Source organism: Armigeres subalbatus, chromosome 2, assembly GCF_024139115.2.
Source record: "Armigeres subalbatus isolate Guangzhou_Male chromosome 2, GZ_Asu_2, whole genome shotgun sequence".
NCBI lineage: Eukaryota > Metazoa > Arthropoda > Insecta > Diptera > Culicidae > Armigeres > Armigeres subalbatus.
Genome location: NC_085140.1, coordinates 425,965,187 through 425,979,028, shown reverse-complemented (window position 1 = coordinate 425,979,028; position 13,842 = coordinate 425,965,187). Strand labels below are relative to the sequence as shown.

Here is a 13,842-nt window from a genome sequence, read left to right as displayed (position 1 = left end):
AATAATGAACAAAAAAAGTCCTAAAAGAGAAGGAAAAAGCAAGGAGAAGAAAGAAAAAAGAAGAAGGAGGAAAGAAGCAAGGAGAGAAAGAAGAAATCAGGCAGAAAGAGGTAGGAAAAGCGAAGAACTTACTTCTCACTTCTTATTTTGGCCTAATGATTATTCGGTCTTATGACCGACATATATTGTACAGATACGTATTTCTGCCTTCAGGATCTCGTACGTGACTCGACATAGGTAAAGGGGTGCACGGGTTCATTATTTTGACGTTTGAGTAGGGCCGAATTCATTTGAAATGAACTCGCTGTGTAGATTATAAAGTTCATCCTGACACCTCTCAGAATCAGCTGAGGGCATTGTTTCTCTTGTTTCTAAACTAAATAATTTCAAACACCATAGGCTGCGACCATAGATTTTGTTCATGTGCTAAGCCTATTAAAATCTACCGTTCTTTGTAGTTAACTGTGAATAATGACCAGAAAGTGCATCGTTCCCAAATGTAGCTCGACACACAAAACCAAAGGTATGAGATTTTTTCGATTCCCGACCGTGAAACAAGGGATGGAGGACTTATCGCGGTGGAGGCTTCACGAATGGAAGCGAATTTTCGGGTTCCGAGAATGCTTCAATCCGAAGGATAAATACATCTGTAGTCTTCACTTTATATCTGGTAGGTTTAGCTTCTGGGAATATAATGTGGCCATATGTTTAAAATATTTTTTGTAGGAAAAGCTGCTAAAATGTCTGACGTGGGAGACGTAGATTGGATTCCTCGGTTAAACATCACATGCATTGAATCCGATGACCCGTTTGATTATTCAGACTTTGTTATCGAAGAAGGGAGTGTAGCAAATAATGCAACAACAACTAATACATAATAATCAATTTGAAATAAATAAAACGGCTGGTCAAATATTTGTAACAACGAGGTGTAGGCTCGGCCATTGTAAATAATATTAATTGGATTAAGTCTTATATTTCTATCTATTCCACAAACACATTTCAGAATTCTAAGGCGTCTACATAATAAGACTATTCCACTAACTCTCAATCCTTATTAAATTTAGATGCATGATTAGCTGATTCGATTATTCTAAAAATTCGTGTCTGACGTGGGAGACGTAGATTGGATTCCTCGGTTAAACATCACATGCATTGAATCCGATGACCCGTTTGATTATTCAGACTTTGTTATCGAAAAAGGCAGTGTAGCAAATAATGCAACAACAACTAATACATAATAATCAATTTGAAATAAATAAAACGGCTGGTCAAATATTTGTAACAACGAGGTGTAGGCTCGGCCATTGTAAATAATATTAATTGGATTAAGTCTTATATTTCTATCTATTCCACAAACACATTTCAGAATTCTAAGGCGTCTACATAATAAGACTATTCCACTAACTCTCAATCCTTATTAAATTTAGATGCATGATTAGCTGATTCGATTATTCTAAAAATTCGTGTTTTCAGGAGAATTAATTTTTAGATTATCAAATCCAAATTTTACATAAAAATTAGTTTTTTTATTAAAATTTTATGTGGACATTCTTAAAAGCGAATGAAATGATTGAAAAATAAATTTAGGTTCTTATGGATATATAAAAATAAAATTGTAAAGGAGTGAAACCTGACATCGAATATATGAACCAGCCTCGGGCTGAAAATCTCTCCAATAAAGAAAAATAAGGGTTGTGTATACAAGACATGACCGCCCGACGTAAACTATATGTAAAACAGTTTGGTGGATTCAGAGTGTATGTAATTAAGAGTGGTCAGAATTGGAACAAAATTCATCTGTCATTCCCATACAAGATCGTGTTCCAAACGAGCACATATCGCCACTCTCAATTAATACACTCTGGGTGTATTGAGGAGTGTAGTGCCATCATGCATAAACATTATAAAATAACTATTGAAATTTGTAGGATACGATATTTAAAAATTTCTTTTTTTTCTTTTTCAATGGCTCTACATTCCATCTGGAACAAAAATTAAAACAAACAACAGCCTGCCCTTCAAAAAAAAAAAATATTTTAAGATCTTTATAGTGGAATGTATTCAACCGTCTAAGACTAGTATAGTACTTTCCATTTAATTCCACTACGGTTTGCTATTTCGACCTCAACTGTGAGGCCGTCTTCAGTGTCTCGTACTTGATGAGGTCGAAATACGTATCTGCAAAGATAACAAAACATAGTGAAATTAAATGGAAAGTACTAAACTCGTCTTAGACTGCTTTTCTATTAGCATTTCCTAAGTTATGTATCTTGTGTGGCAAGTACACTGGATACACTATGCCCAGGGAGTCGAGAATGTCTCCAACCCGAAAACATCCTAGACCGGATCGAGAATCGAGCTCGCCATCTCCGGATTGGTAATCCTGTGGGAATAGAATGACACCTAGTTGGGCATTAACACTAATGTAATTCCGTAAAATGTATTACCTACTATTGAAATTCCTTGATGACTAAGAAAAAACGTCAGAATCGTTGTTCGTGTCTGTAATTCGACCTCATGCTTTGTAACGAAAAGAGCAAATAGAATAACTACGTATACTCTGTACATTTCGCGTGTTTCAATCGTTTATCTGTGAGTTTGTCCAATTTTCCGGGTTTCTGGTGATGCTCTGCCCTTCAGGTTATGGGCCCAGGAGTGGAAGGTGGACATTATCGGTGAAAACGGGAGTACCGGAAGAATCGCATGTTTTGCGTTCCGAGCAGTTTGTGCACGCGGGTTAGTAAAGATGGCGGAAAGTGTGAAGGTGACCTTCGCGAAGTTGAATGGTAGCAATTATGCTTCCTGGAAGTATAGGATGATGACCATGTTGGAGCGCGAAGAGGTGTGGGAAGTGATTGAGAATCCCAAACCGGACGAAAATGATGACGAGTATGATCAGTGGGTTAAGGATGATCGCAGAGCCCGAACAACGATCTCTTTATTCGTTGAGGATAGCCAATTACGCTTTGTCAAAAAGGCTAAGTCAGCTAGTGAGATGTGGCTTAACCTCAAATCGTACCACGAAAAAGCAACGATTGGAAACCAAGTTTTGCTGTTGCAGCAGTTGAATCTCAACGAAGGAGGAGACGTAGAGAAGCACACTGAACAGATGGAAGGTTTATACGAACGCCTGGAAGTAGCTGGTGTAGACCTCAGTGAACAGTTGCGGATTATAATGATGCTCAGAAGCTTACCGGCGACATACAATAGCTTTGTAACATTCCTAGAGAATCGTGATCCGGATGGGCTGACGATCGATCTGGTGTTGGGACGGTTGCGAGATGAATGCCAAAAGCGGTTGCGACAGCACGTAAGCAGCAGTCATGAAGTGAAGGCCATGAAGACAGTGGTGAAATCAAAGAATGATTCCCGAAAGTGTTATTTCTGCCACATGCCAGGTCACTTGAAAATGCATTGTCGAAAGTTCCTCGCGACGAAGACTGAACAGGGTCAGCAGGCTCATAAACAGCAGCAAGCTAAGAAGGTGGAAGTTAACTCATCACCGGTACAACAGGTAGTCGAAAAACCTGGCACTGTTTTTGGTGCGGTGTGTTTTGTCGCAGGAGGAGGTATTTCCGGAGCGTGGACTGTGGATAGTGGTTGTACGTGTCATATGACCAACGACCGCAGTTTTTTTTTAACGATTTCACGAAGAATGTCGTCGTGAATGTGACCCTGGCTGATGGCACTAAAACGATGTCTGCGGGATGCGGCAGTGGTGTATTGTTCGGTATAGATGGCGACGGCAATCGGATGGCGATAACGTTGGAGCATGTGCTTTACGTCCCTTCGTTGGAAGGAGAGCTGATTTCGGTCCGGAAGCTCGCGCTGAAAGGTTTTTCAGCGATCTTCGAGGTGAACCGTTGTGAAGTGAAATCTCCGGAAGGTATTGTTGTTGCAGTTGGTGAAACTGTCGGCAACCAATACAAATTGAAGATAGCCGAACAATGTATGCAGGCGTTGGCTGGAAATCACAGAGTGTTTTGCCAGCACAACTGGCACAGAAGGTTTGGCCACCGAGATCCGACCGTCCTGAGCGTGATTAAGGCGATGAACCTAGTAAGAGGATTGGGAGTCTGGTGTGAGAAAATATTGTGCGAATGTTGTCAAAGAAAGTGGTGCGGTATCCTTTCTCCAGTAACAGAACGGAAGTCGAAGCAGCCTTGAATTGATTCATACGGACCTTGTGGTCCGAATCAACGCCAATCGGTATTAGATACATGATGACCATCATCCATGACTTCAGTCGATTCTGTGTGGTCTTTCTCCTGAGTTCCAAGGATGAGGCGGCTAAGATTAAAGACTTCGTTCGCTGGGTGGAGACTAGGTTCGGTCGGAAACCTCGCACCATTCGATCAGATGGAGTTCGTAGTCCCTTACCCCCAACAAAATGGGGTAGCGGAACGCAGAACCGCCTTCCAGGAGATAGCTAACTGCATGCTTCTGGATGCAGGTCTGCGAAACGTTATTGGGGAGAGGCTGTGCTGACAGCGGCATACATCCAGAATCGCCTACCCTCTCGAGCCGTTGATCGAACGCCTTTTGAAATGTGGACTGGAACGAAGCCGGACCTGGAGCGCCTTCGAGTTTTTGGTTGTCCTGCTTATGTCCAGCGAAAGAAGTTTGACGCCAAATCAAAGAAACTTTTGTTCGTGGCGGACCAGCATAAAGGTTGGAGGTTCCTGGATCGCAAGACGACCGAGTCACTGGGTCGACGCGCGGTTCCTTGAGCTGGATAACGATCGGAGCGAGATCGCTAGCGCAGAGATCCAAAAGTTCCGGAGAAGATTATTGAAGAAGACAATGAGTGACCATTCTAATGAACAAAAGAAGTAGCTGAACAGCCTGAAGAAGAACGTTATGAGGATGCCAATGGATAATAATAACGAAAGTGATTCTTTTCGGTTTTGATGAAATAGTTACACATAGTGAATCTGAACAAGTGCCGAGAAGGGAAGTTCGCTTGACGCGACGCGAGGGGCTCTTCCAAGAAGATATGATGACTTCGTATGAGGGTTGGCATCTCACAACGAAGAACCAGAAGACTATCACGAGGCAATGGCGTTGCGAAGGGAAAAGTGCGATGGGACAAATTGAGCTCATGAACTAAACCAAACGTGGAGCTCGTGAGATTGCCACCGGGAAGAAAGTGATAGTGCTGTTGTTTACAAACTCAAGCGTGATGAAACCGGATAGGTAGAGAAATAAAGGAGAATTGAGCGCAAGGCTACTCGCAAATGTTCGGTGTGGACTATACAGACGTTTTTGCTCCGGTGACGCGTGACAACATGCGCGCATTACTGGCATCGCCGGTAAATGGACTGTGCTCAAACATACGATGATGAAGACATACTTTAATCAAAGTTTATATAAATTTTGACAAATGTACTAAAATCTGATTGAAGCATGATACGGAAAAAGTTCGAACTGTATGATAGATATATTTTTGAAAAATCAAAAATTGAGATAGCTTCCGAAATGTAATCGAACTTTTTCCGTACCTATAACGTTTAATTACATTTGTCTAGAATTTATATAGATTTAATATCTTCCATGCTGTGCTGTAGATCCAAAAGTTACACCGTCGTGTCTCTTCTATTTTTATTGGATCGCTATTTACTGCCGAAGAAGAATTGTATATGCGCCAACCACCCGGTTTTGCCGTAGTCGGACAATTGACGGATTACGCCAATCCGCTAGATGCTGGAACAAGGCATTGCACGCTGTCTTGATGGATACGGGATTTCAACAATGTGTATCAGATCCTTGCCTCTACGAAAATAAAATAAAATTTAAGTGAATTTTTGTTTGGCCATGTACTTAAGTTTTAAGTGAAACTTTGATATTTTTTTCTATAGTATTCCTATTAGTGATGTGGACGGAATCACTAGAAGCGGACGAGGGCAAAAATAGGGGTAGAAAACTATTTCATACTCAAAAATTTTACTTCGCAAATCGTTCTCACAATGCTTTTGCAAAATGTTTCATTAGCGATAGTTAATAAACATACATTTGCCTCTGAGAACCCACTCATATATTTTTCATACATTCGTTTTGGTAGAATTCTCAGAAGAGTATATAAATATTATTTTCTAATGTTTTCAATGAATTCTACTACATTTCTTATTAAGATGCTTTTGTATTTCAGATTTTTTTGATCGATTTCAAGGCTGATGAAAGTTTCGATTTTAATGTCTGTCATGACTTTTTATAGTGGAATTAAAGTGACAATTATTTTGTGCGATCGTTGACAGCCGCCAACGCTATCGCTGCGGACCAAGGGCCCCGTACGCCTGTCACTGGCAAACAAAGCTCGTGTACTCTGGATCGAAGCTTAGAAGCGGTGTTAAGGCGCAATCGTTAACGCGATCACATTTATCATCGGTTAGTTACTGCAAATAAATTATTTTTCGAGTCCCTACAATTAAACAGGTATCTCAAGCATACTACATGGTTATATTGCTGCATGATTGAGTGTATAATTTTGATAAAATATTGAAAACAAAAGTGTGTATAAAAATTGTCTCGCCATAACAAAAAGGTGGTAGAATTAACATTGTTGTTTACATTTACAGAACCAAATCCAGATGTCGCATATTTCGGGGTAGGGCTTCAGTGCTCCGCCTTCTCTCACTGCTGCAGACAGCTGTTGTCGCTGGGAAACGGCGCCATGATCCACTCTCCGCTTAGGAATCGCCTCCGATGCTGGCTCACGGCTACCGATGGAGCGTCGTGTCCGCTCTCCGGGAATGCTCGAACGCAAATGACGCGCGGCGCGAGCCGAAACACGGTCTTTATGCATAGAGGAATGGAGCGATGAGCAATGTCAATGGTATTCCGTGTTGTGAATGGCATTGATTGGTTCTGATTTTCTGGCTTGTAATGCTGTTCTCTTTTACTAGCATTGAAGAATTTTTGGATAAAATTTTCAATAGTTTGTTGACAATCAAGTTTTGTCATAAAATTTGCAGATTGACGGAGGTTTCGTTTGAAATATAGGGCTATGATGGTATGCGGACGACTGAACATGTGCGAATTTTGATAGTACATTATTTGTTACATAAATTATCGATATTGATTCCATTTTGTTTAAGAAAGGTAAATAGGAGAACACGCTGCATATAGCTAAAAGTTAAGAAAAATTTCAAATGCCTATGTAAATGATATGCTGACGCTGCCACGACCGCTACCAACGAGCGAAAAAATTCTGCTGCACCACCACCCCTGCGCAGACCGTTGTCGCTGGGGCCGCTTCTGACGCCCTGGTCTGCTTTCCGAAATCCAGCATGAAAATGACGCGCACGCGAACACGTGTATACAGGAAAAGGAAGTATTGACCAGGTCCCTGTCCAACAAAATTGTATATCATGCCAAGATGCTAAAGTGATATGACATACGTACATATTGTAGGGAAGTACCTATATGGCTCCACTTTAGCATCTTATGTGACATCCCATACGATCTTGTGTTGATGGGTCCGTATCATATATCAATCTGATGTCCTTATTGGGGATGCAAGAAGGATTTATTCTGAATTATTTACCAGGTTTGGAAAGAAATAACATTTTCAATAGTTTAACGTTGATAATAATAGTATCTATGGAATGGCAAATTGTGTAAGTTTCCGAATCAAATAAAAACCTCGAAAATCCTTCGAAAGATAAAGACGCTACACCCAATTTTTACACGGTTGGTATTCTTTTATTTCGTGGTCAACCTGATTTTTCACAGCGTTTAAATACCACCTGAATTTTTCTTTGATTTTCACGTTAATTCTTTTTTTAATGTCGTTAAAAAAATAAATAATCAGCATTCAAATTAACGCAACAGATGTGAATTATTAAATGGAATCATCTCCGTAAGTACTGATAGCTTTTTTCTAATATGCGGAAAAATAATCACCCTCATGCTCATTTGCATATTTTGTCCTAATAAGCTGGTTCTAAATAATTATTAAATCATACAAATTGTCAATATATGTATAAGGCAATTTGACCAATCTTTCCAACATATGGAATGCACATACTTAGTGGTAGTTGGGCTGATTTGATAAAATACTCAAACACGAAAGTTGTTCATTAGAAAAAATTATATTATCAATTATAAAATTATCAATTATTACAATAATTTTTACCTGTTCAATTTTGAACCTTCAGGTTCAAAAAAGATAAAGACATCTGGTAAGCTGGCAAGATTTACGTCTTTTCTGTGGCGCAATCATTCCGGTTGTTGTTCAGCCTGTTTTCTATTGCTTTGAAGTTTCTCCTCGTTGTGCGCATCTAATTTGACCTTTGAGCGAAACTTTTTAACACAATGCAGGAATATGTCTTACGTTTGACGCTCTTACGCTTTTCTTCTGAGAATTTTCGTCTTCATTGGGCTGGTCAACTGGTTTTCTTCACTGATTTTTCGAATTGTGACTCTTCATATGAACTAATAACTGTCCACTGAAAAGCAAAATATCCTTGTTTGTTGTCATTAAAGAACTTGATCTTCATACTTTGTAGTATAAGCTTTAGTGCAATCATCAACATTACATTTATGTACTTGGAGCAGAGTCTGCTAGCATATATGTTTTTCTCCACGATGGAAATGTTTTGTTGCATTTTGTACAACTGAGTGGCTGATGGTCATTTTGTTAGAGTTGATGATGCCTTATCAGGTATTGCTAAAATATACTAAAATAGTAATGAAATTGAATAAATGAATTTGAGAAAAAAGTTTGATATTACCGTGATAAAATGCTTTCCACATGACGAGCATAAATGCTGCTTCGGTTCATGCACATTTTTGTGATTGTACAAATATTTAGTATTTTGAACTCTTTGTGCATTCACCACTCAAACTTCCAATCTGCTCTGAAGCCTGGTCTTGACGCTTTTGCTACAATAAAGTAAAAACAGTAAAATATTATTTTTATTGGGGAATGTGGGGAAATGGCTGACGTTCACTGTACATCGCCAACTTGATCGATGTAGCCAACTTTGTACCCAGGTATGTAATGGAAAACACATGAAAGAGATCAACCTAGCCCTTTAGGGATAGATTTCATTCCACGATTCACATCTATTTGCGTTAATTTGAATGATTTTTTTCCACGGATTAATGGTTCCTCAATAATCCTGAACGCAATGAAATGACCGATCGAGCCATCTCAGGACCAGGAATACTCAAGTGATAACAAATTGACACTCTTTCAAAGAAAAATCACTTACCTTTTGCTCGTTGCAGTTTCTGAATTAGCCTCGCTGGTATTCACAGATTGGTTATCTGTCCTTTCAACTTGATTCAACGAGTCAACATTTCCTTTGGAACTTTCTGACAGCTTCCCATCTTCTTGGTGTGGCGCATTATGTTTCCATGTGAATTTCTAGCTCTGACTGGAATTTGATAAAAACAGCTTGCCAATTACTGTTAATTATCTTTTGAGCCAATAAATCTTACTGTTCCTTGAATAGTCTTTACAAGTCGTACACTCATGGAGTATCGATCCGTGCACTTTACGGATGTGACCTGCATATGTTTCCTGAGTTGATTACCTTGTGGCATATTTCGATTCATAACCTTTTCTCACACGAGCAGGTTTCATGAATCATCTCCCACGTCCACATGGAAATTCAAGTGATTTTAAATGCTGCCTGAAGAGAAACACTTGGTAATAAAGCGAACCTCATAATCGTTTTGAATGGCCTTTACGATTTTGTGAAAGTTTTAGCAAAGCTTGCAGGAATATCTCCTTCCATGAATGATCTTGTGTTCTGTCCATTGACTCGTGGTTGGAAAAACCTGTTGCATATCTCGCATTTCATGGGTTGATAGCTACCATCTTCTTTTTGTGCCTCTTGATCATATGGATTACCATCCGCTTGCTGAAATTTAACGAGACCACATTGGTTGAAAACTGCTTTCATCATAAGTACCAACATTAGGTGAAGAAAATCGATTTTGCATACGGCCACTAGCTTCTTTTTATTGCATATTTGGAAGGTCCGGATCTCTGGTCCTGGAAAACTTGTATCACATTGACCATCTTGATGGTTGAACTATTGGGTTCATTTTCTGTGCTCTAAAAAGCCAAGTTATGGAGCTCTCGGTGGATTCTTTCACTCGCTTTTTGAGTCGTCACCGTCAACAGTTATGATTCTGCTTTGTTGTTTCTGTAGAAGATGGTAGATATCCTCTCTGTATCGTCCGGTAACGTATGTGTTCCCTGTACATGCATATCAATGCAAAACTGAGTTTAGAGGAAAATAAGAATTAAACTTAGCTGTCAAACAGTTTCCAAGTTTCTATTGCATTAAAAAGAAACCGCAAATGTGGCACTCAGGTTTTCGACCATGATATATTTTTATGACTATCAGATTTCTCCTGATCTTGAAAGCTTTTTTTCCATACGTCGCACTTAAACGGTCTATGTTCTTCATCTGATGGCTTCGTACGCTTACGTTTGACTTTGGTCGATGAATTGCAATGATGTTCCATAGAACTCCTGGAATGATGATCAAAATTACCTACATTTACCCAACGAAATATCCCTAATCTTACTTCATTATAAAAGGCTTGCCCATATGGATACAAGGATTGTTTTAGGTTCAAATGTTACGCTTTGGTCCCGCAGCCTCTTCTCTTTCCAACACTTATCGCACAGATCACATTGCAATTGTTCTTCATCGTCACACCTTCTTTCCCTTGCTCGAATGGTTACACCGGAAGCTTTTCGCTATAAGTCTTGGTATCGTCATCATCGCTCAACTCGATCCCGCATTCCTAGTTTTTCGTCGATTTCAAATGGTTTTTCAGCTGACATTGTCTGGTAAAGAGCGATTACATTTGCAAGGATATCTATCTCACTCTTTTTCCGGTTTCAGTCTTCTGTTCGACACTGTAGTATCAGCCCTCAGCAATAATGCTATCCTGTGTGTCATTAAGCTTAGATGGATCGGATGTCTAGAGCTTTATTAGACGATTGAACAGTATCATCAACTGTTTCATTGATACCTTCATCTGGTTTCTCGTTTGATTTGTCTTCTTCAGTGCTCTTTTTAGTGATTCCACTACGTTAACTCCATTTCGCGTGCTTCTTTCTTCTTTCTCAAATGTTGTTTGCACTGAAAATGAGCTGCAAATCGCTTCTGCAATATGAAAAAAAAGATGTTTAGTGCATTAAATCATAATCGGATATCTTACGGTGAAGCAAATTTGAATCCATAGTACCAACCATGATTCTTCGGTCCATGAACAGATTTGGTGGCAAGAAGCGCCTGTTTGGACCGGCTTGCTTGAAGCATTCACCTGTAAAGGGTGCCGTATAAACTCTCTTTTTAGCAGCCTTTGCCAATTTCTGCACTCTTTCTCATTGGCATCAACATCCCCACTGATCATACGTGTTAAAGCAACTTGAGATGTGGATTCGTCTTCCTCCTGAGTAGTTTCTATATTTCACTGGACTTGTCCCACTTCATATATTCCATTCTATCTAACATTATCTGAATATTCTTCTTCGTCTGAATGTCCCAAACTAGACTCATCATCTTGAAATTAAATTGCATTTGATTTCAGTTCTGCATCTTCTTGTACAGATTCATCCACCTTTGAATATTTGATTGATCCATAGGTTCCAGCTCATCAATTTGTTCGTGCTCCTACAAGAGGACTGTTCTTCAGGAGGTTCAGTTTTATTTCGCGTTGTTCGCCTTCGTTTGCCTTATCGTCTGTCTTTTATTTTGATCTGCAAAACTTCGTTTGCGTGTTTTTTCTAAGTGTCTTTCATTGATCACTTGAAAACATGAGTGTATTATTTAAATGCATGGGATATATTGTTTCAATTACTGTCGCATACATGAGGCTCCAAAAATTTGCACATGCTTTGGTCATGTGTCCTTCTGGTGATCCGTCAGTTGCCTCCCGACGAAACACCTATGGCAAACGTCACACTGGAACGGCGGTACACCTTTCTGCCTTTTCTTACCTTGTGATGCTTGTATGCAGGTTCCGTATCCGTCTTTGAATGATCCGCGTTGCTGGAGCATTTATTTCTTCATCTTTGGTTTGAGAGCAGCTTGTTTTGCACTTCGTGACATTGTATCCGATATTGGTAAGACAGTTAATCGCAATCAGCAGACAGAACATATGGTTTGCACTCAGGCGGTCATCATTGAGACCTGATGAAAATGTACTTGAAAATAGTCATAGCTGAAAATGTTTAGATATCGATTCGTACCGCTATCGATAGTAATGATATCCATTGATGGAGATCGTTTCCCTTGAATATACTTTCAAGTGAATCTTCGCTCAAACACTAGCCACAGATCTGTCTGTCGAAACAATCAAGTTCTTTTTTGATTTCCAAAGAAGTGCATAATAAAATCACTATTTAGTCACCGGTGGTCAAAATAAATAACATAAGTTTTGAAATCTGTTCAGTTAATGCACCTGATGTTTTGTTTTTAACTCAGATCAATATGATCAAAAGGCCACTCAAAGAATCTTCGGGTCGAGTGAGATGAACCCGACGTTTGAGCGCCACTGTTCAAGGTGCGAGGTACTTTTTTCATACATCGAGTTCATTTTAAATCAGGGTTCATCAAATTCACTAAATTCAGCTCATGTGTCAAAACTTTGGTGTGTGTGAATTTGATTAACCCCCACAGAGACAGGACTCTGCAATGTAACAGCATCTGTGGGAAGAATGGAAGGTGACCAAGCGGCTCATCTCTTAATTTGTAGACGTATAGGTGAATACGGGGCCTCCTCAGCCGTGCGGGGTAAGATGCGCGGCTACAAAGCAAGACCACAGAGGGTGGGTGGCTGTCTGATTCCTCTCGATGATGGTCTAGACAATTTTCGATTGGAAATTGTCTCGACTTCCCCTGGGCATAAAAGTATCATCGTGTTAGTCAAGGATATATTGAAATGAATTTGGTTTAGAAACCCCGCAGTTATTAACCTGTGGAAGTGCTTAATGAACACTAAGTCATGAGGCGGCAATGTCCCCAGTGGGGGGGGATGTAATGCCAACGAAGAGAGAGAGATAGGTGAACAGGCAACATGGAGAGCTGAATTTTTACTCTCACACAGATCCTATCCGGACACGTCTGTTTCGCCAATATTCAGATCGGTGAGGCCACGCGTCGCCACCTCAGATTTGGCGTGTTTCAGTTGAGGAGGCTCCTGAGGACGTGGCTTGGAAGCGACAGAGGATTGCCAGCCCATGATTTGGATAACACCACAGAGTTGTCATCAGAAAACATGTAGAATGAGTAAAGTAGAGTCGTCACGCATATACTGTCTGGAGCCAAAAGCGTGGATGGAGAGGGGGAGGATCAGGTTGGGCTTCAGGTCGTCAGGCACTGATGTTTTCTGCCAACCGGAATCGTCGAACCGATCTCTACTACGCGAACAGTCAACTTCCTGAAGTTACGTAGGGCACGCCAGTGCGGGATGACCGTAGACATTTGTCATCACACCCCCCTCCCCCTAAACTGTCCACGCGGTATATGGACGGATTACCCTTTAGTGGATAAGAACGCAACATGAGCTGGCGAAGGCGGCACCACCGAGGACGAACGAAGCACGATAGAACAGACAAAAGAATGATTTTTCGGATGCCCAACAGGGAAGATCGATATAATGAAATAATACGAACATTACTTGAGAAGATAAACCGTTAATGAACGGGTTATTACGTGCCAGTTTGACACATGTAGGAGGCGAACGGGAACCTTTTTTACGAAGGTGACAATGTGGCAAAACAACGAGAGCGGTGTGGATGCGAACCAACGCTGCGCACAGTACCTTCACAATGTGGCAAACAACGAGGCGGTGATGTTGAATCAGTAT

At 40.3% G+C, this 13,842-nt stretch overlaps 1 long non-coding RNA gene across 1 annotated transcript; it reads left to right on the top strand.

Annotated features, from left to right (window-relative positions):
• Positions 1-321: 321 nt before the first annotated feature.
• On the top strand, positions 322-1,892 carry LOC134213534 (uncharacterized). Its single transcript, XR_009979473.1, has 2 exons — positions 322-670; positions 727-1,892. It is a non-coding gene; the product is annotated as an uncharacterized LOC134213534 (long non-coding RNA).
• The last annotated feature ends 11,950 nt before the right edge of the window (positions 1,893-13,842 follow it).